At 52.1% G+C, this 16,888-nt stretch overlaps 36 non-coding genes across 36 annotated transcripts; 29 read left to right on the top strand and 7 right to left on the bottom strand.

The window, feature by feature from the left end:
• The first annotated feature begins 66 nt into the window (after window positions 1–66).
• Trnam-cau lies at window positions 67–139 on the top strand. The gene has a single exon. It is a non-coding gene; the product is annotated as a tRNA-Met (tRNA).
• A 308-nt stretch (window positions 140–447) lies between these two features.
• Trnae-uuc lies at window positions 448–519 on the top strand. The gene has a single exon. It is a non-coding gene; the product is annotated as a tRNA-Glu (tRNA).
• A 296-nt stretch (window positions 520–815) lies between these two features.
• Trnak-uuu lies at window positions 816–888 on the top strand. The gene has a single exon. It is a non-coding gene; the product is annotated as a tRNA-Lys (tRNA).
• Window positions 889–1,027: 139 nt separating this feature from the next.
• Trnas-aga lies at window positions 1,028–1,109 on the top strand. Its single transcript has one exon. It is a non-coding gene; the product is annotated as a tRNA-Ser (tRNA).
• A 276-nt stretch (window positions 1,110–1,385) lies between these two features.
• On the bottom strand, window positions 1,386–1,457 carry Trnag-ucc. Its single transcript has one exon. It is a non-coding gene; the product is annotated as a tRNA-Gly (tRNA).
• Window positions 1,458–2,435: 978 nt separating this feature from the next.
• Trnam-cau lies at window positions 2,436–2,508 on the top strand. Its single transcript has one exon. It is a non-coding gene; the product is annotated as a tRNA-Met (tRNA).
• Window positions 2,509–2,816: 308 nt separating this feature from the next.
• On the top strand, window positions 2,817–2,888 carry Trnae-uuc. Its single transcript has one exon. It is a non-coding gene; the product is annotated as a tRNA-Glu (tRNA).
• A 296-nt stretch (window positions 2,889–3,184) lies between these two features.
• On the top strand, window positions 3,185–3,257 carry Trnak-uuu. Its single transcript has one exon. It is a non-coding gene; the product is annotated as a tRNA-Lys (tRNA).
• A 139-nt stretch (window positions 3,258–3,396) lies between these two features.
• Trnas-aga lies at window positions 3,397–3,478 on the top strand. The gene has a single exon. It is a non-coding gene; the product is annotated as a tRNA-Ser (tRNA).
• Window positions 3,479–3,754: 276 nt separating this feature from the next.
• On the bottom strand, window positions 3,755–3,826 carry Trnag-ucc. Its single transcript has one exon. It is a non-coding gene; the product is annotated as a tRNA-Gly (tRNA).
• Window positions 3,827–4,803: 977 nt separating this feature from the next.
• Trnam-cau lies at window positions 4,804–4,876 on the top strand. The gene has a single exon. It is a non-coding gene; the product is annotated as a tRNA-Met (tRNA).
• A 308-nt stretch (window positions 4,877–5,184) lies between these two features.
• Trnae-uuc lies at window positions 5,185–5,256 on the top strand. The gene has a single exon. It is a non-coding gene; the product is annotated as a tRNA-Glu (tRNA).
• Window positions 5,257–5,552: 296 nt separating this feature from the next.
• Window positions 5,553–5,625, top strand: Trnak-uuu. The gene has a single exon. It is a non-coding gene; the product is annotated as a tRNA-Lys (tRNA).
• A 139-nt stretch (window positions 5,626–5,764) lies between these two features.
• Trnas-aga lies at window positions 5,765–5,846 on the top strand. Its single transcript has one exon. It is a non-coding gene; the product is annotated as a tRNA-Ser (tRNA).
• A 276-nt stretch (window positions 5,847–6,122) lies between these two features.
• Trnag-ucc lies at window positions 6,123–6,194 on the bottom strand. The gene has a single exon. It is a non-coding gene; the product is annotated as a tRNA-Gly (tRNA).
• Window positions 6,195–7,172: 978 nt separating this feature from the next.
• Window positions 7,173–7,245, top strand: Trnam-cau. Its single transcript has one exon. It is a non-coding gene; the product is annotated as a tRNA-Met (tRNA).
• A 308-nt stretch (window positions 7,246–7,553) lies between these two features.
• On the top strand, window positions 7,554–7,625 carry Trnae-uuc. Its single transcript has one exon. It is a non-coding gene; the product is annotated as a tRNA-Glu (tRNA).
• Window positions 7,626–7,921: 296 nt separating this feature from the next.
• Window positions 7,922–7,994, top strand: Trnak-uuu. Its single transcript has one exon. It is a non-coding gene; the product is annotated as a tRNA-Lys (tRNA).
• A 139-nt stretch (window positions 7,995–8,133) lies between these two features.
• Window positions 8,134–8,215, top strand: Trnas-aga. The gene has a single exon. It is a non-coding gene; the product is annotated as a tRNA-Ser (tRNA).
• Window positions 8,216–8,491: 276 nt separating this feature from the next.
• Trnag-ucc lies at window positions 8,492–8,563 on the bottom strand. Its single transcript has one exon. It is a non-coding gene; the product is annotated as a tRNA-Gly (tRNA).
• A 978-nt stretch (window positions 8,564–9,541) lies between these two features.
• Window positions 9,542–9,614, top strand: Trnam-cau. Its single transcript has one exon. It is a non-coding gene; the product is annotated as a tRNA-Met (tRNA).
• A 308-nt stretch (window positions 9,615–9,922) lies between these two features.
• Window positions 9,923–9,994, top strand: Trnae-uuc. The gene has a single exon. It is a non-coding gene; the product is annotated as a tRNA-Glu (tRNA).
• A 296-nt stretch (window positions 9,995–10,290) lies between these two features.
• Window positions 10,291–10,363, top strand: Trnak-uuu. Its single transcript has one exon. It is a non-coding gene; the product is annotated as a tRNA-Lys (tRNA).
• Window positions 10,364–10,502: 139 nt separating this feature from the next.
• Window positions 10,503–10,584, top strand: Trnas-aga. Its single transcript has one exon. It is a non-coding gene; the product is annotated as a tRNA-Ser (tRNA).
• A 276-nt stretch (window positions 10,585–10,860) lies between these two features.
• Window positions 10,861–10,932, bottom strand: Trnag-ucc. The gene has a single exon. It is a non-coding gene; the product is annotated as a tRNA-Gly (tRNA).
• A 978-nt stretch (window positions 10,933–11,910) lies between these two features.
• Window positions 11,911–11,983, top strand: Trnam-cau. Its single transcript has one exon. It is a non-coding gene; the product is annotated as a tRNA-Met (tRNA).
• A 308-nt stretch (window positions 11,984–12,291) lies between these two features.
• Window positions 12,292–12,363, top strand: Trnae-uuc. Its single transcript has one exon. It is a non-coding gene; the product is annotated as a tRNA-Glu (tRNA).
• Window positions 12,364–12,659: 296 nt separating this feature from the next.
• On the top strand, window positions 12,660–12,732 carry Trnak-uuu. Its single transcript has one exon. It is a non-coding gene; the product is annotated as a tRNA-Lys (tRNA).
• A 139-nt stretch (window positions 12,733–12,871) lies between these two features.
• Trnas-aga lies at window positions 12,872–12,953 on the top strand. Its single transcript has one exon. It is a non-coding gene; the product is annotated as a tRNA-Ser (tRNA).
• A 276-nt stretch (window positions 12,954–13,229) lies between these two features.
• Trnag-ucc lies at window positions 13,230–13,301 on the bottom strand. Its single transcript has one exon. It is a non-coding gene; the product is annotated as a tRNA-Gly (tRNA).
• Window positions 13,302–14,279: 978 nt separating this feature from the next.
• On the top strand, window positions 14,280–14,352 carry Trnam-cau. The gene has a single exon. It is a non-coding gene; the product is annotated as a tRNA-Met (tRNA).
• A 308-nt stretch (window positions 14,353–14,660) lies between these two features.
• Trnae-uuc lies at window positions 14,661–14,732 on the top strand. The gene has a single exon. It is a non-coding gene; the product is annotated as a tRNA-Glu (tRNA).
• A 297-nt stretch (window positions 14,733–15,029) lies between these two features.
• Trnak-uuu lies at window positions 15,030–15,102 on the top strand. Its single transcript has one exon. It is a non-coding gene; the product is annotated as a tRNA-Lys (tRNA).
• Window positions 15,103–15,241: 139 nt separating this feature from the next.
• Window positions 15,242–15,323, top strand: Trnas-aga. The gene has a single exon. It is a non-coding gene; the product is annotated as a tRNA-Ser (tRNA).
• A 276-nt stretch (window positions 15,324–15,599) lies between these two features.
• Trnag-ucc lies at window positions 15,600–15,671 on the bottom strand. Its single transcript has one exon. It is a non-coding gene; the product is annotated as a tRNA-Gly (tRNA).
• A 978-nt stretch (window positions 15,672–16,649) lies between these two features.
• Trnam-cau lies at window positions 16,650–16,722 on the top strand. Its single transcript has one exon. It is a non-coding gene; the product is annotated as a tRNA-Met (tRNA).
• The last annotated feature ends 166 nt before the right edge of the window (window positions 16,723–16,888 follow it).

The raw sequence follows: 16,888 nt of genomic DNA, 5'->3' as shown, positions 1-16,888 counted from the left end.
AAGCGCGAACTGTCTATCTCTAATATGAGAGACTTACCAAGTTTCCTGTAACGTTACTTGCAACGTGCCTCGGTAGCGCAGTAGGTAGCGCGTAAGTCTCATAATCTTAAGGTCGTGAGTTCGATCCTCACCCGGGGCATTTAATTTGCTGTACATCATGGCTGAATTAACGGCGTTGCTGTTGCTAGGGAACGAACTTAATTGTCGTTCGTTATCCATAAGGAGTCTACGCCTCAGCGTCAATACGTTTATTTCCAATTATGACAACGTACAACTTTGATCTTTCTCCTCCCTTGTTAGGAGTAAAATAATGAATAGTCAATTTCGGGCTGTGCGCCATGCCAGTCTGTAGGCGCAAATATGCTCGCAAACGGAGAACTGCACTGAGTCCAGATTCAGCACGAAATACGAGAGGAGACGGAGAAAACCTCACGCTTATCGAGCAAATCCGGTGTGGTCTAGTGGCTAGGATACCTGGCTTTCACCCAGGAGGCCCGGGTTCGATTCCCGGTACCGGAACGGAAGTTTTTGCGCACACAACGCTCCATGTTTTGGCCTTCGAACTGTCGTTTGTCGCCCACCTTCCGAAGCTTCGACCGAACGTAATCGGGGAAAACAGGCACATGATGCAATTACTGTCGGCACCGGAATAAAGGGAGAAGAGGCACTGGTCCGTGGTTGGGCTGCTACCAGCGTCAGTGGGAAGTCGGTGAAGTCGCCAGTTGCGCCAGAAGCCAGAAATTACCGTAGTACGCCTACACACGCGTTCCAGTTATTTACATTGCTTGCAGCCGCTCCATCCACAACGAGCGTGAGCCCGGATAGCTCAGTCGGTAGAGCATTAGGCTTTTAACCTAAGGGTCCAGGGTTCAAGTCCCTGTCCGGGCGAAGATTTTAACGTTTCCGTAATGGCTCGTCTCGTAGCGATGGTAGCCCTGCCGTAATCAGTGCACGGAGTTCGTTTCCTGTCAACATTCTGCGCAGACCGGTTGGATTTTTCACGATTCCAGGGAAACTTGGGTTACGAGCAGTCGTGGCCGAGTGGTTAAGGCGTCTGACTAGAAATCAGATTCCCTCTGGGAGCGTAGGTTCGAGTCCTACCGACTGCGTCGGATTTTTCTTTTTTTTGTTTAAGAACAACGAGCAGAAAATTTCGCAGATTGCCTGTCGTTTTGGTACCTCTCCACACCTCGCCTCTCACAGCCGTTTATAGTGCCTGTCCTTTTGATAAGGGCGAATTCCAAGCGTCAGCTTTCGCGTCAGCCGAGCAAAGTCGGGACAAGTCGGGACATACTACAGGATGGTCTGCGTGGAGCTACGACGAAAAAAACCTTCATTTAACAGCACCTGGCTCACATACTCATACGAAAAAAACTAGCGCCATTTGCGGTGGCCGGGAATCGAACCCGGATCAACTGCTTGGAAGGCAACTATGCTCACCATTACACCACCACCGCACAGCCGCTGCTCGCAACGCCCCGCTGTGTCGGCTTCCTGCCCGCCAGCAGCGGCCCACGGTGATAGTAGCTGCAGGCGCTTTTCGAGGTAGGAGGGTGCATCCACACGCATTCGGGTAGCGCCTCCACGCACGCTGCGTCTTTGGGCAAGACTAGTCGCCGCGGCCGCAAGGTTACTCACACGATAGAGATGAGCATTCGTTTTAAGGCAGTGTAGTGGAGCACTCCGCGTGTGTAGCACTTTTTTCGGTTGTATCCGACGTCGCTGGGTGGCAATCCCACTTTCCCCTGCAGAAAAGTGCTCGGGAAGCACGGGCAGCTTGACGAGCATCGCTGGTTCAATGGCATGTGCCTCAGTAGTGCAGTAGGCAGCGCGTAAGTCTCATAATCTTAAGGCTTGCCGGCACGATAGCTCAGCGTGTTCGGTCTGAGAGTTATCTGCCCTCTGTAATAAAAGACCGAGTCAACGATGAACTTGAACGGGCGCCATCGGACGTCCGCCCCCAACAAATGCAACGAAAGAAATGAGAAGAAAAAAAAAAAAATTGGTGAATGCTCGCTTAGCATGCGGACGGCCCGGGTTCGATTCCCGGCCGATGCATCGTTCTGCTGTTCTCGCTATAATGCTGCCGCGCCGATTCCTCGCCTGAGCTGCGTCAGCCTCAGGAATGTATAGCAGGATTCGCTGTGAGAGGAACCATACACGCAGCACGCAATAGACCGTACTTGAACGGTCGTATGCTATTTCTGAACTCTGACGTCGGCCTGTCCCAACAGGCCGCTGTGTTCAGGTGCCGCAAGGGCGATGTACTGTAACCTCGGGCAGTGCTGCGTTCCGTTGAAAAAACTGCGGCAGCAGTTTAATCTAGCAAGTAGGGAAAGCACGTGTAGCAACACAACAGATTCTTGAGAAAGCGCGAACTGTCTATCTCTAATATGAGAGACTTACCAAGTTTCCTGTAACGTTACTTGCAACGTGCCTCGGTAGCGCAGTAGGTAGCGCGTAAGTCTCATAATCTTAAGGTCGTGAGTTCGATCCTCACCCGGGGCATTTAATTTGCTGTACATCATGGCTGAATTAACGGCGTTGCTGTTGCTAGGGAACGAACTTAATTGTCGTTCGTTATCCATAAGGAGTCTACGCCTCAGCGTCAATACGTTTATTTCCAATTATGACAACGTACAACTTTGATCTTTCTCCTCCCTTGTTAGGAGTAAAATAATGAATAGTCAATTTCGGGCTGTGCGCCATGCCAGTCTGTAGGCGCAAATATGCTCGCAAACGGAGAACTGCACTGAGTCCAGATTCAGCACGAAATACGAGAGGAGACGGAGAAAACCTCACGCTTATCGAGCAAATCCGGTGTGGTCTAGTGGCTAGGATACCTGGCTTTCACCCAGGAGGCCCGGGTTCGATTCCCGGTACCGGAACGGAAGTTTTTGCGCACACAACGCTCCATGTTTTGGCCTTCGAACTGTCGTTTGTCGCCCACCTTCCGAAGCTTCGACCGAACGTAATCGGGGAAAACAGGCACATGATGCAATTACTGTCGGCACCGGAATAAAGGGAGAAGAGGCACTGGTCCGTGGTTGGGCTGCTACCAGCGTCAGTGGGAAGTCGGTGAAGTCGCCAGTTGCGCCAGAAGCCAGAAATTACCGTAGTACGCCTACACACGCGTTCCAGTTATTTACATTGCTTGCAGCCGCTCCATCCACAACGAGCGTGAGCCCGGATAGCTCAGTCGGTAGAGCATTAGGCTTTTAACCTAGGGGTCCAGGGTTCAAGTCCCTGTCCGGGCGAAGATTTTAACGTTTCCGTAATGGCTCGTCTCGTAGCGATGGTAGCCCTGCCGTAATCAGTGCACGGAGTTCGTTTCCTGTCAACATTCTGCGCAGACCGGTTGGATTTTTCACGATTCCAGGGAAACTTGGGTTACGAGCAGTCGTGGCCGAGTGGTTAAGGCGTCTGACTAGAAATCAGATTCCCTCTGGGAGCGTAGGTTCGAGTCCTACCGACTGCGTCGGATTTTTCTTTTTTTTGTTTAAGAACAACGAGCAGAAAATTTCGCAGATTGCCTGTCGTTTTGGTACCTCTCCACACCTCGCCTCTCACAGCCGTTTATAGTGCCTGTCCTTTTGATAAGGGCGAATTCCAAGCGTCAGCTTTCGCGTCAGCCGAGCAAAGTCGGGACAAGTCGGGACATACTACAGGATGGTCTGCGTGGAGCTACGACGAAAAAAACCTTCATTTAACAGCACCTGGCTCACATACTCATACGAAAAAAACTAGCGCCATTTGCGGTGGCCGGGAATCGAACCCGGATCAACTGCTTGGAAGGCAACTATGCTCACCATTACACCACCACCGCACAGCCGCTGCTCGCAACGCCCCGCTGTGTCGGCTTCCTGCCCGCCAGCAGCGGCCCACGGTGATAGTAGCTGCAGGCGCTTTTCGAGGTAGGAGGGTGCATCCACACGCATTCGGGTAGCGCCTCCACGCACGCTGCGTCTTTGGGCAAGACTAGTCGCCGCGGCCGCAAGGTTACTCACACGATAGAGATGAGCATTCGTTTTAAGGCAGTGTAGTGGAGCACTCCGCGTGTGTAGCACTTTTTTCGGTTGTATCCGACGTCGCTGGGTGGCAATCCCACTTTCCCCTGCAGAAAAGTGCTCGGGAAGCACGGGCAGCTTGACGAGCATCGCTGGTTCAATGGCATGTGCCTCAGTAGTGCAGTAGGCAGCGCGTAAGTCTCATAATCTTAAGGCTTGCCGGCACGATAGCTCAGCGTGTTCGGTCTGAGAGTTATCTGCCCTCTGTAATAAAAGACCGAGTCAACGATGAACTTGAACGGGCGCCATCGGACGTCCGCCCCCAACAAATGCAACGAAAGAAATGAGAAGAAAAAAAAAAAATTGGTGAATGCTCGCTTAGCATGCGGACGGCCCGGGTTCGATTCCCGGCCGATGCATCGTTCTGCTGTTCTCGCTATAATGCTGCCGCGCCGATTCCTCGCCTGAGCTGCGTCAGCCTCAGGAATGTATAGCAGGATTCGCTGTGAGAGGAACCATACACGCAGCACGCAATAGACCGTACTTGAACGGTCGTATGCTATTTCTGAACTCTGACGTCGGCCTGTCCCAACAGGCCGCTGTGTTCAGGTGCCGCAAGGGCGATGTACTGTAACCTCGGGCAGTGCTGCGTTCCGTTGAAAAAACTGCGGCAGCAGTTTAATCTAGCAAGTAGGGAAAGCACGTGTAGCAACACAACAGATTCTTGAGAAAGCGCGAACTGTCTATCTCTAATATGAGAGACTTACCAAGTTTCCTGTAACGTTACTTGCAACGTGCCTCGGTAGCGCAGTAGGTAGCGCGTAAGTCTCATAATCTTAAGGTCGTGAGTTCGATCCTCACCCGGGGCATTTAATTTGCTGTACATCATGGCTGAATTAACGGCGTTGCTGTTGCTAGGGAACGAACTTAATTGTCGTTCGTTATCCATAAGGAGTCTACGCCTCAGCGTCAATACGTTTATTTCCAATTATGACAACGTACAACTTTGATCTTTCTCCTCCCTTGTTAGGAGTAAAATAATGAATAGTCAATTTCGGGCTGTGCGCCATGCCAGTCTGTAGGCGCAAATATGCTCGCAAACGGAGAACTGCACTGAGTCCAGATTCAGCACGAAATACGAGAGGAGACGGAGAAAACCTCACGCTTATCGAGCAAATCCGGTGTGGTCTAGTGGCTAGGATACCTGGCTTTCACCCAGGAGGCCCGGGTTCGATTCCCGGTACCGGAACGGAAGTTTTTGCGCACACAACGCTCCATGTTTTGGCCTTCGAACTGTCGTTTGTCGCCCACCTTCCGAAGCTTCGACCGAACGTAATCGGGGAAAACAGGCACATGATGCAATTACTGTCGGCACCGGAATAAAGGGAGAAGAGGCACTGGTCCGTGGTTGGGCTGCTACCAGCGTCAGTGGGAAGTCGGTGAAGTCGCCAGTTGCGCCAGAAGCCAGAAATTACCGTAGTACGCCTACACACGCGTTCCAGTTATTTACATTGCTTGCAGCCGCTCCATCCACAACGAGCGTGAGCCCGGATAGCTCAGTCGGTAGAGCATTAGGCTTTTAACCTAAGGGTCCAGGGTTCAAGTCCCTGTCCGGGCGAAGATTTTAACGTTTCCGTAATGGCTCGTCTCGTAGCGATGGTAGCCCTGCCGTAATCAGTGCACGGAGTTCGTTTCCTGTCAACATTCTGCGCAGACCGGTTGGATTTTTCACGATTCCAGGGAAACTTGGGTTACGAGCAGTCGTGGCCGAGTGGTTAAGGCGTCTGACTAGAAATCAGATTCCCTCTGGGAGCGTAGGTTCGAGTCCTACCGACTGCGTCGGATTTTTCTTTTTTTTGTTTAAGAACAACGAGCAGAAAATTTCGCAGATTGCCTGTCGTTTTGGTACCTCTCCACACCTCGCCTCTCACAGCCGTTTATAGTGCCTGTCCTTTTGATAAGGGCGAATTCCAAGCGTCAGCTTTCGCGTCAGCCGAGCAAAGTCGGGACAAGTCGGGACATACTACAGGATGGTCTGCGTGGAGCTACGACGAAAAAAACCTTCATTTAACAGCACCTGGCTCACATACTCATACGAAAAAAACTAGCGCCATTTGCGGTGGCCGGGAATCGAACCCGGATCAACTGCTTGGAAGGCAACTATGCTCACCATTACACCACCACCGCACAGCCGCTGCTCGCAACGCCCCGCTGTGTCGGCTTCCTGCCCGCCAGCAGCGGCCCACGGTGATAGTAGCTGCAGGCGCTTTTCGAGGTAGGAGGGTGCATCCACACGCATTCGGGTAGCGCCTCCACGCACGCTGCGTCTTTGGGCAAGACTAGTCGCCGCGGCCGCAAGGTTACTCACACGATAGAGATGAGCATTCGTTTTAAGGCAGTGTAGTGGAGCACTCCGCGTGTGTAGCACTTTTTTCGGTTGTATCCGACGTCGCTGGGTGGCAATCCCACTTTCCCCTGCAGAAAAGTGCTCGGGAAGCACGGGCAGCTTGACGAGCATCGCTGGTTCAATGGCATGTGCCTCAGTAGTGCAGTAGGCAGCGCGTAAGTCTCATAATCTTAAGGCTTGCCGGCACGATAGCTCAGCGTGTTCGGTCTGAGAGTTATCTGCCCTCTGTAATAAAAGACCGAGTCAACGATGAACTTGAACGGGCGCCATCGGACGTCCGCCCCCAACAAATGCAACGAAAGAAATGAGAAGAAAAAAAAAAAAATTGGTGAATGCTCGCTTAGCATGCGGACGGCCCGGGTTCGATTCCCGGCCGATGCATCGTTCTGCTGTTCTCGCTATAATGCTGCCGCGCCGATTCCTCGCCTGAGCTGCGTCAGCCTCAGGAATGTATAGCAGGATTCGCTGTGAGAGGAACCATACACGCAGCACGCAATAGACCGTACTTGAACGGTCGTATGCTATTTCTGAACTCTGACGTCGGCCTGTCCCAACAGGCCGCTGTGTTCAGGTGCCGCAAGGGCGATGTACTGTAACCTCGGGCAGTGCTGCGTTCCGTTGAAAAAACTGCGGCAGCAGTTTAATCTAGCAAGTAGGGAAAGCACGTGTAGCAACACAACAGATTCTTGAGAAAGCGCGAACTGTCTATCTCTAATATGAGAGACTTACCAAGTTTCCTGTAACGTTACTTGCAACGTGCCTCGGTAGCGCAGTAGGTAGCGCGTAAGTCTCATAATCTTAAGGTCGTGAGTTCGATCCTCACCCGGGGCATTTAATTTGCTGTACATCATGGCTGAATTAACGGCGTTGCTGTTGCTAGGGAACGAACTTAATTGTCGTTCGTTATCCATAAGGAGTCTACGCCTCAGCGTCAATACGTTTATTTCCAATTATGACAACGTACAACTTTGATCTTTCTCCTCCCTTGTTAGGAGTAAAATAATGAATAGTCAATTTCGGGCTGTGCGCCATGCCAGTCTGTAGGCGCAAATATGCTCGCAAACGGAGAACTGCACTGAGTCCAGATTCAGCACGAAATACGAGAGGAGACGGAGAAAACCTCACGCTTATCGAGCAAATCCGGTGTGGTCTAGTGGCTAGGATACCTGGCTTTCACCCAGGAGGCCCGGGTTCGATTCCCGGTACCGGAACGGAAGTTTTTGCGCACACAACGCTCCATGTTTTGGCCTTCGAACTGTCGTTTGTCGCCCACCTTCCGAAGCTTCGACCGAACGTAATCGGGGAAAACAGGCACATGATGCAATTACTGTCGGCACCGGAATAAAGGGAGAAGAGGCACTGGTCCGTGGTTGGGCTGCTACCAGCGTCAGTGGGAAGTCGGTGAAGTCGCCAGTTGCGCCAGAAGCCAGAAATTACCGTAGTACGCCTACACACGCGTTCCAGTTATTTACATTGCTTGCAGCCGCTCCATCCACAACGAGCGTGAGCCCGGATAGCTCAGTCGGTAGAGCATTAGGCTTTTAACCTAAGGGTCCAGGGTTCAAGTCCCTGTCCGGGCGAAGATTTTAACGTTTCCGTAATGGCTCGTCTCGTAGCGATGGTAGCCCTGCCGTAATCAGTGCACGGAGTTCGTTTCCTGTCAACATTCTGCGCAGACCGGTTGGATTTTTCACGATTCCAGGGAAACTTGGGTTACGAGCAGTCGTGGCCGAGTGGTTAAGGCGTCTGACTAGAAATCAGATTCCCTCTGGGAGCGTAGGTTCGAGTCCTACCGACTGCGTCGGATTTTTCTTTTTTTTGTTTAAGAACAACGAGCAGAAAATTTCGCAGATTGCCTGTCGTTTTGGTACCTCTCCACACCTCGCCTCTCACAGCCGTTTATAGTGCCTGTCCTTTTGATAAGGGCGAATTCCAAGCGTCAGCTTTCGCGTCAGCCGAGCAAAGTCGGGACAAGTCGGGACATACTACAGGATGGTCTGCGTGGAGCTACGACGAAAAAAACCTTCATTTAACAGCACCTGGCTCACATACTCATACGAAAAAAACTAGCGCCATTTGCGGTGGCCGGGAATCGAACCCGGATCAACTGCTTGGAAGGCAACTATGCTCACCATTACACCACCACCGCACAGCCGCTGCTCGCAACGCCCCGCTGTGTCGGCTTCCTGCCCGCCAGCAGCGGCCCACGGTGATAGTAGCTGCAGGCGCTTTTCGAGGTAGGAGGGTGCATCCACACGCATTCGGGTAGCGCCTCCACGCACGCTGCGTCTTTGGGCAAGACTAGTCGCCGCGGCCGCAAGGTTACTCACACGATAGAGATGAGCATTCGTTTTAAGGCAGTGTAGTGGAGCACTCCGCGTGTGTAGCACTTTTTTCGGTTGTATCCGACGTCGCTGGGTGGCAATCCCACTTTCCCCTGCAGAAAAGTGCTCGGGAAGCACGGGCAGCTTGACGAGCATCGCTGGTTCAATGGCATGTGCCTCAGTAGTGCAGTAGGCAGCGCGTAAGTCTCATAATCTTAAGGCTTGCCGGCACGATAGCTCAGCGTGTTCGGTCTGAGAGTTATCTGCCCTCTGTAATAAAAGACCGAGTCAACGATGAACTTGAACGGGCGCCATCGGACGTCCGCCCCCAACAAATGCAACGAAAGAAATGAGAAGAAAAAAAAAAAAATTGGTGAATGCTCGCTTAGCATGCGGACGGCCCGGGTTCGATTCCCGGCCGATGCATCGTTCTGCTGTTCTCGCTATAATGCTGCCGCGCCGATTCCTCGCCTGAGCTGCGTCAGCCTCAGGAATGTATAGCAGGATTCGCTGTGAGAGGAACCATACACGCAGCACGCAATAGACCGTACTTGAACGGTCGTATGCTATTTCTGAACTCTGACGTCGGCCTGTCCCAACAGGCCGCTGTGTTCAGGTGCCGCAAGGGCGATGTACTGTAACCTCGGGCAGTGCTGCGTTCCGTTGAAAAAACTGCGGCAGCAGTTTAATCTAGCAAGTAGGGAAAGCACGTGTAGCAACACAACAGATTCTTGAGAAAGCGCGAACTGTCTATCTCTAATATGAGAGACTTACCAAGTTTCCTGTAACGTTACTTGCAACGTGCCTCGGTAGCGCAGTAGGTAGCGCGTAAGTCTCATAATCTTAAGGTCGTGAGTTCGATCCTCACCCGGGGCATTTAATTTGCTGTACATCATGGCTGAATTAACGGCGTTGCTGTTGCTAGGGAACGAACTTAATTGTCGTTCGTTATCCATAAGGAGTCTACGCCTCAGCGTCAATACGTTTATTTCCAATTATGACAACGTACAACTTTGATCTTTCTCCTCCCTTGTTAGGAGTAAAATAATGAATAGTCAATTTCGGGCTGTGCGCCATGCCAGTCTGTAGGCGCAAATATGCTCGCAAACGGAGAACTGCACTGAGTCCAGATTCAGCACGAAATACGAGAGGAGACGGAGAAAACCTCACGCTTATCGAGCAAATCCGGTGTGGTCTAGTGGCTAGGATACCTGGCTTTCACCCAGGAGGCCCGGGTTCGATTCCCGGTACCGGAACGGAAGTTTTTGCGCACACAACGCTCCATGTTTTGGCCTTCGAACTGTCGTTTGTCGCCCACCTTCCGAAGCTTCGACCGAACGTAATCGGGGAAAACAGGCACATGATGCAATTACTGTCGGCACCGGAATAAAGGGAGAAGAGGCACTGGTCCGTGGTTGGGCTGCTACCAGCGTCAGTGGGAAGTCGGTGAAGTCGCCAGTTGCGCCAGAAGCCAGAAATTACCGTAGTACGCCTACACACGCGTTCCAGTTATTTACATTGCTTGCAGCCGCTCCATCCACAACGAGCGTGAGCCCGGATAGCTCAGTCGGTAGAGCATTAGGCTTTTAACCTAAGGGTCCAGGGTTCAAGTCCCTGTCCGGGCGAAGATTTTAACGTTTCCGTAATGGCTCGTCTCGTAGCGATGGTAGCCCTGCCGTAATCAGTGCACGGAGTTCGTTTCCTGTCAACATTCTGCGCAGACCGGTTGGATTTTTCACGATTCCAGGGAAACTTGGGTTACGAGCAGTCGTGGCCGAGTGGTTAAGGCGTCTGACTAGAAATCAGATTCCCTCTGGGAGCGTAGGTTCGAGTCCTACCGACTGCGTCGGATTTTTCTTTTTTTTGTTTAAGAACAACGAGCAGAAAATTTCGCAGATTGCCTGTCGTTTTGGTACCTCTCCACACCTCGCCTCTCACAGCCGTTTATAGTGCCTGTCCTTTTGATAAGGGCGAATTCCAAGCGTCAGCTTTCGCGTCAGCCGAGCAAAGTCGGGACAAGTCGGGACATACTACAGGATGGTCTGCGTGGAGCTACGACGAAAAAAACCTTCATTTAACAGCACCTGGCTCACATACTCATACGAAAAAAACTAGCGCCATTTGCGGTGGCCGGGAATCGAACCCGGATCAACTGCTTGGAAGGCAACTATGCTCACCATTACACCACCACCGCACAGCCGCTGCTCGCAACGCCCCGCTGTGTCGGCTTCCTGCCCGCCAGCAGCGGCCCACGGTGATAGTAGCTGCAGGCGCTTTTCGAGGTAGGAGGGTGCATCCACACGCATTCGGGTAGCGCCTCCACGCACGCTGCGTCTTTGGGCAAGACTAGTCGCCGCGGCCGCAAGGTTACTCACACGATAGAGATGAGCATTCGTTTTAAGGCAGTGTAGTGGAGCACTCCGCGTGTGTAGCACTTTTTTCGGTTGTATCCGACGTCGCTGGGTGGCAATCCCACTTTCCCCTGCAGAAAAGTGCTCGGGAAGCACGGGCAGCTTGACGAGCATCGCTGGTTCAATGGCATGTGCCTCAGTAGTGCAGTAGGCAGCGCGTAAGTCTCATAATCTTAAGGCTTGCCGGCACGATAGCTCAGCGTGTTCGGTCTGAGAGTTATCTGCCCTCTGTAATAAAAGACCGAGTCAACGATGAACTTGAACGGGCGCCATCGGACGTCCGCCCCCAACAAATGCAACGAAAGAAATGAGAAGAAAAAAAAAAAAATTGGTGAATGCTCGCTTAGCATGCGGACGGCCCGGGTTCGATTCCCGGCCGATGCATCGTTCTGCTGTTCTCGCTATAATGCTGCCGCGCCGATTCCTCGCCTGAGCTGCGTCAGCCTCAGGAATGTATAGCAGGATTCGCTGTGAGAGGAACCATACACGCAGCACGCAATAGACCGTACTTGAACGGTCGTATGCTATTTCTGAACTCTGACGTCGGCCTGTCCCAACAGGCCGCTGTGTTCAGGTGCCGCAAGGGCGATGTACTGTAACCTCGGGCAGTGCTGCGTTCCGTTGAAAAAACTGCGGCAGCAGTTTAATCTAGCAAGTAGGGAAAGCACGTGTAGCAACACAACAGATTCTTGAGAAAGCGCGAACTGTCTATCTCTAATATGAGAGACTTACCAAGTTTCCTGTAACGTTACTTGCAACGTGCCTCGGTAGCGCAGTAGGTAGCGCGTAAGTCTCATAATCTTAAGGTCGTGAGTTCGATCCTCACCCGGGGCATTTAATTTGCTGTACATCATGGCTGAATTAACGGCGTTGCTGTTGCTAGGGAACGAACTTAATTGTCGTTCGTTATCCATAAGGAGTCTACGCCTCAGCGTCAATACGTTTATTTCCAATTATGACAACGTACAACTTTGATCTTTCTCCTCCCTTGTTAGGAGTAAAATAATGAATAGTCAATTTCGGGCTGTGCGCCATGCCAGTCTGTAGGCGCAAATATGCTCGCAAACGGAGAACTGCACTGAGTCCAGATTCAGCACGAAATACGAGAGGAGACGGAGAAAACCTCACGCTTATCGAGCAAATCCGGTGTGGTCTAGTGGCTAGGATACCTGGCTTTCACCCAGGAGGCCCGGGTTCGATTCCCGGTACCGGAACGGAAGTTTTTGCGCACACAACGCTCCATGTTTTGGCCTTCGAACTGTCGTTTGTCGCCCACCTTCCGAAGCTTCGACCGAACGTAATCGGGGAAAACAGGCACATGATGCAATTACTGTCGGCACCGGAATAAAGGGAGAAGAGGCACTGGTCCGTGGTTGGGCTGCTACCAGCGTCAGTGGGAAGTCGGTGAAGTCGCCAGTTGCGCCAGAAGCCAGAAATTACCGTAGTACGCCTACACACGCGTTCCAGTTATTTACATTGCTTGCAGCCGCTCCATCCACAACGAGCGTGAGCCCGGATAGCTCAGTCGGTAGAGCATTAGGCTTTTAACCTAAGGGTCCAGGGTTCAAGTCCCTGTCCGGGCGAAGATTTTAACGTTTCCGTAATGGCTCGTCTCGTAGCGATGGTAGCCCTGCCGTAATCAGTGCACGGAGTTCGTTTCCTGTCAACATTCTGCGCAGACCGGTTGGATTTTTCACGATTCCAGGGAAACTTGGGTTACGAGCAGTCGTGGCCGAGTGGTTAAGGCGTCTGACTAGAAATCAGATTCCCTCTGGGAGCGTAGGTTCGAGTCCTACCGACTGCGTCGGATTTTTCTTTTTTTTGTTTAAGAACAACGAGCAGAAAATTTCGCAGATTGCCTGTCGTTTTGGTACCTCTCCACACCTCGCCTCTCACAGCCGTTTATAGTGCCTGTCCTTTTGATAAGGGCGAATTCCAAGCGTCAGCTTTCGCGTCAGCCGAGCAAAGTCGGGACAAGTCGGGACATACTACAGGATGGTCTGCGTGGAGCTACGACGAAAAAAACCTTCATTTAACAGCACCTGGCTCACATACTCATACGAAAAAAACTAGCGCCATTTGCGGTGGCCGGGAATCGAACCCGGATCAACTGCTTGGAAGGCAACTATGCTCACCATTACACCACCACCGCACAGCCGCTGCTCGCAACGCCCCGCTGTGTCGGCTTCCTGCCCGCCAGCAGCGGCCCACGGTGATAGTAGCTGCAGGCGCTTTTCGAGGTAGGAGGGTGCATCCACACGCATTCGGGTAGCGCCTCCACGCACGCTGCGTCTTTGGGCAAGACTAGTCGCCGCGGCCGCAAGGTTACTCACACGATAGAGATGAGCATTCGTTTTAAGGCAGTGTAGTGGAGCACTCCGCGTGTGTAGCACTTTTTTCGGTTGTATCCGACGTCGCTGGGTGGCAATCCCACTTTCCCCTGCAGAAAAGTGCTCGGGAAGCACGGGCAGCTTGACGAGCATCGCTGGTTCAATGGCATGTGCCTCAGTAGTGCAGTAGGCAGCGCGTAAGTCTCATAATCTTAAGGCTTGCCGGCACGATAGCTCAGCGTGTTCGGTCTGAGAGTTATCTGCCCTCTGTAATAAAAGACCGAGTCAACGATGAACTTGAACGGGCGCCATCGGACGTCCGCCCCCAACAAATGCAACGAAAGAAATGAGAAGAAAAAAAAAAAAATTGGTGAATGCTCGCTTAGCATGCGGACGGCCCGGGTTCGATTCCCGGCCGATGCATCGTTCTGCTGTTCTCGCTATAATGCTGCCGCGCCGATTCCTCGCCTGAGCTGCGTCAGCCTCAGGAATGTATAGCAGGATTCGCTGTGAGAGGAACCATACACGCAGCACGCAATAGACCGTACTTGAACGGTCGTATGCTATTTCTGAACTCTGACGTCGGCCTGTCCCAACAGGCCGCTGTGTTCAGGTGCCGCAAGGGCGATGTACTGTAACCTCGGGCAGTGCTGCGTTCCGTTGAAAAAACTGCGGCAGCAGTTTAATCTAGCAAGTAGGGAAAGCACGTGTAGCAACACAACAGATTCTTGAGAAAGCGCGAACTGTCTATCTCTAATATGAGAGACTTACCAAGTTTCCTGTAACGTTACTTGCAACGTGCCTCGGTAGCGCAGTAGGTAGCGCGTAAGTCTCATAATCTTAAGGTCGTGAGTTCGATCCTCACCCGGGGCATTTAATTTGCTGTACATCATGGCTGAATTAACGGCGTTGCTGTTGCTAGGGAACGAACTTAATTGTCGTTCGTTATCCATAAGGAGTCTACGCCTCAGCGTCAATACGTTTATTTCCAATTATGACAACGTACAACTTTGATCTTTCTCCTCCCTTGTTAGGAGTAAAATAATGAATAGTCAATTTCGGGCTGTGCGCCATGCCAGTCTGTAGGCGCAAATATGCTCGCAAACGGAGAACTGCACTGAGTCCAGATTCAGCACGAAATACGAGAGGAGACGGAGAAAACCTCACGCTTATCGAGCAAATCCGGTGTGGTCTAGTGGCTAGGATACCTGGCTTTCACCCAGGAGGCCCGGGTTCGATTCCCGGTACCGGAACGGAAGTTTTTGCGCACACAACGCTCCATGTTTTGGCCTTCGAACTGTCGTTTGTCGCCCACCTTCCGAAGCTTCGACCGAACGTAATCGGGGGAAAACAGGCACATGATGCAATTACTGTCGGCACCGGAATAAAGGGAGAAGAGGCACTGGTCCGTGGTTGGGCTGCTACCAGCGTCAGTGGGAAGTCGGTGAAGTCGCCAGTTGCGCCAGAAGCCAGAAATTACCGTAGTACGCCTACACACGCGTTCCAGTTATTTACATTGCTTGCAGCCGCTCCATCCACAACGAGCGTGAGCCCGGATAGCTCAGTCGGTAGAGCATTAGGCTTTTAACCTAAGGGTCCAGGGTTCAAGTCCCTGTCCGGGCGAAGATTTTAACGTTTCCGTAATGGCTCGTCTCGTAGCGATGGTAGCCCTGCCGTAATCAGTGCACGGAGTTCGTTTCCTGTCAACATTCTGCGCAGACCGGTTGGATTTTTCACGATTCCAGGGAAACTTGGGTTACGAGCAGTCGTGGCCGAGTGGTTAAGGCGTCTGACTAGAAATCAGATTCCCTCTGGGAGCGTAGGTTCGAGTCCTACCGACTGCGTCGGATTTTTCTTTTTTTTGTTTAAGAACAACGAGCAGAAAATTTCGCAGATTGCCTGTCGTTTTGGTACCTCTCCACACCTCGCCTCTCACAGCCGTTTATAGTGCCTGTCCTTTTGATAAGGGCGAATTCCAAGCGTCAGCTTTCGCGTCAGCCGAGCAAAGTCGGGACAAGTCGGGACATACTACAGGATGGTCTGCGTGGAGCTACGACGAAAAAAACCTTCATTTAACAGCACCTGGCTCACATACTCATACGAAAAAAACTAGCGCCATTTGCGGTGGCCGGGAATCGAACCCGGATCAACTGCTTGGAAGGCAACTATGCTCACCATTACACCACCACCGCACAGCCGCTGCTCGCAACGCCCCGCTGTGTCGGCTTCCTGCCCGCCAGCAGCGGCCCACGGTGATAGTAGCTGCAGGCGCTTTTCGAGGTAGGAGGGTGCATCCACACGCATTCGGGTAGCGCCTCCACGCACGCTGCGTCTTTGGGCAAGACTAGTCGCCGCGGCCGCAAGGTTACTCACACGATAGAGATGAGCATTCGTTTTAAGGCAGTGTAGTGGAGCACTCCGCGTGTGTAGCACTTTTTTCGGTTGTATCCGACGTCGCTGGGTGGCAATCCCACTTTCCCCTGCAGAAAAGTGCTCGGGAAGCACGGGCAGCTTGACGAGCATCGCTGGTTCAATGGCATGTGCCTCAGTAGTGCAGTAGGCAGCGCGTAAGTCTCATAATCTTAAGGCTTGCCGGCACGATAGCTCAGCGTGTTCGGTCTGAGAGTTATCTGCCCTCTGTAATAAAAGACCGAGTCAACGATGAACTTGAACGGGCGCCATCGGACGTCCGCCCCCAACAAATGCAACGAAAGAAATGAGAAGAAAAAAAAAAAAATTGGTGAATGCTCGCTTAGCATGCGGACGGCCCGGGTTCGATTCCCGGCCGATGCATCGTTCTGCTGTTCTCGCTATAATGCTGCCGCGCCGATTCCTCGCCTGAGCTGCGTCAGCCTCAGGAATGTATAGCAGGATTCGCTGTGAGAGGAACCATACACGCAGCACGCAATAGACCGTACTTGAACGGTCGTATGCTATTTCTGAACTCTGACGTCGGCCTGTCCCAACAGGCCGCTGTGTTCAGGTGCCGCAAGGGCGATGTACTGTAACCTCGGGCAGTGCTGCGTTCCGTTGAAAAAACTGCGGCAGCAGTTTAATCTAGCAAGTAGGGAAAGCACGTGTAGCAACACAACAGATTCTTGAGAAAGCGCGAACTGTCTATCTCTAATATGAGAGACTTACCAAGTTTCCTGTAACGTTACTTGCAACGTGCCTCGGTAGCGCAGTAGGTAGCGCGTAAGTCTCATAATCTTAAGGTCGTGAGTTCGATCCTCACCCGGGGCATTTAATTTGCTGTACATCATGGCTGAATTAACGGCGTTGCTGTTGCTAGGGAACGAACTTAATTGTCGTTCGTTATCCATAAGGAGTCTACGCCTCAGCGTCAATACGTTTATTTCCAATTATGACAACGTACAACTTTGATCTTTCTCCTCCCTTGTTAGGAGTA

The sequence above is a fragment of the Schistocerca piceifrons genome, unplaced genomic scaffold (genome assembly GCF_021461385.2).
Source record: "Schistocerca piceifrons isolate TAMUIC-IGC-003096 unplaced genomic scaffold, iqSchPice1.1 HiC_scaffold_1213, whole genome shotgun sequence".
NCBI lineage: Eukaryota > Metazoa > Arthropoda > Insecta > Orthoptera > Acrididae > Schistocerca > Schistocerca piceifrons.
Note: the sequence above shows the minus strand (reverse complement) of the source record. Positions and strands in the feature narration are given on the sequence as shown.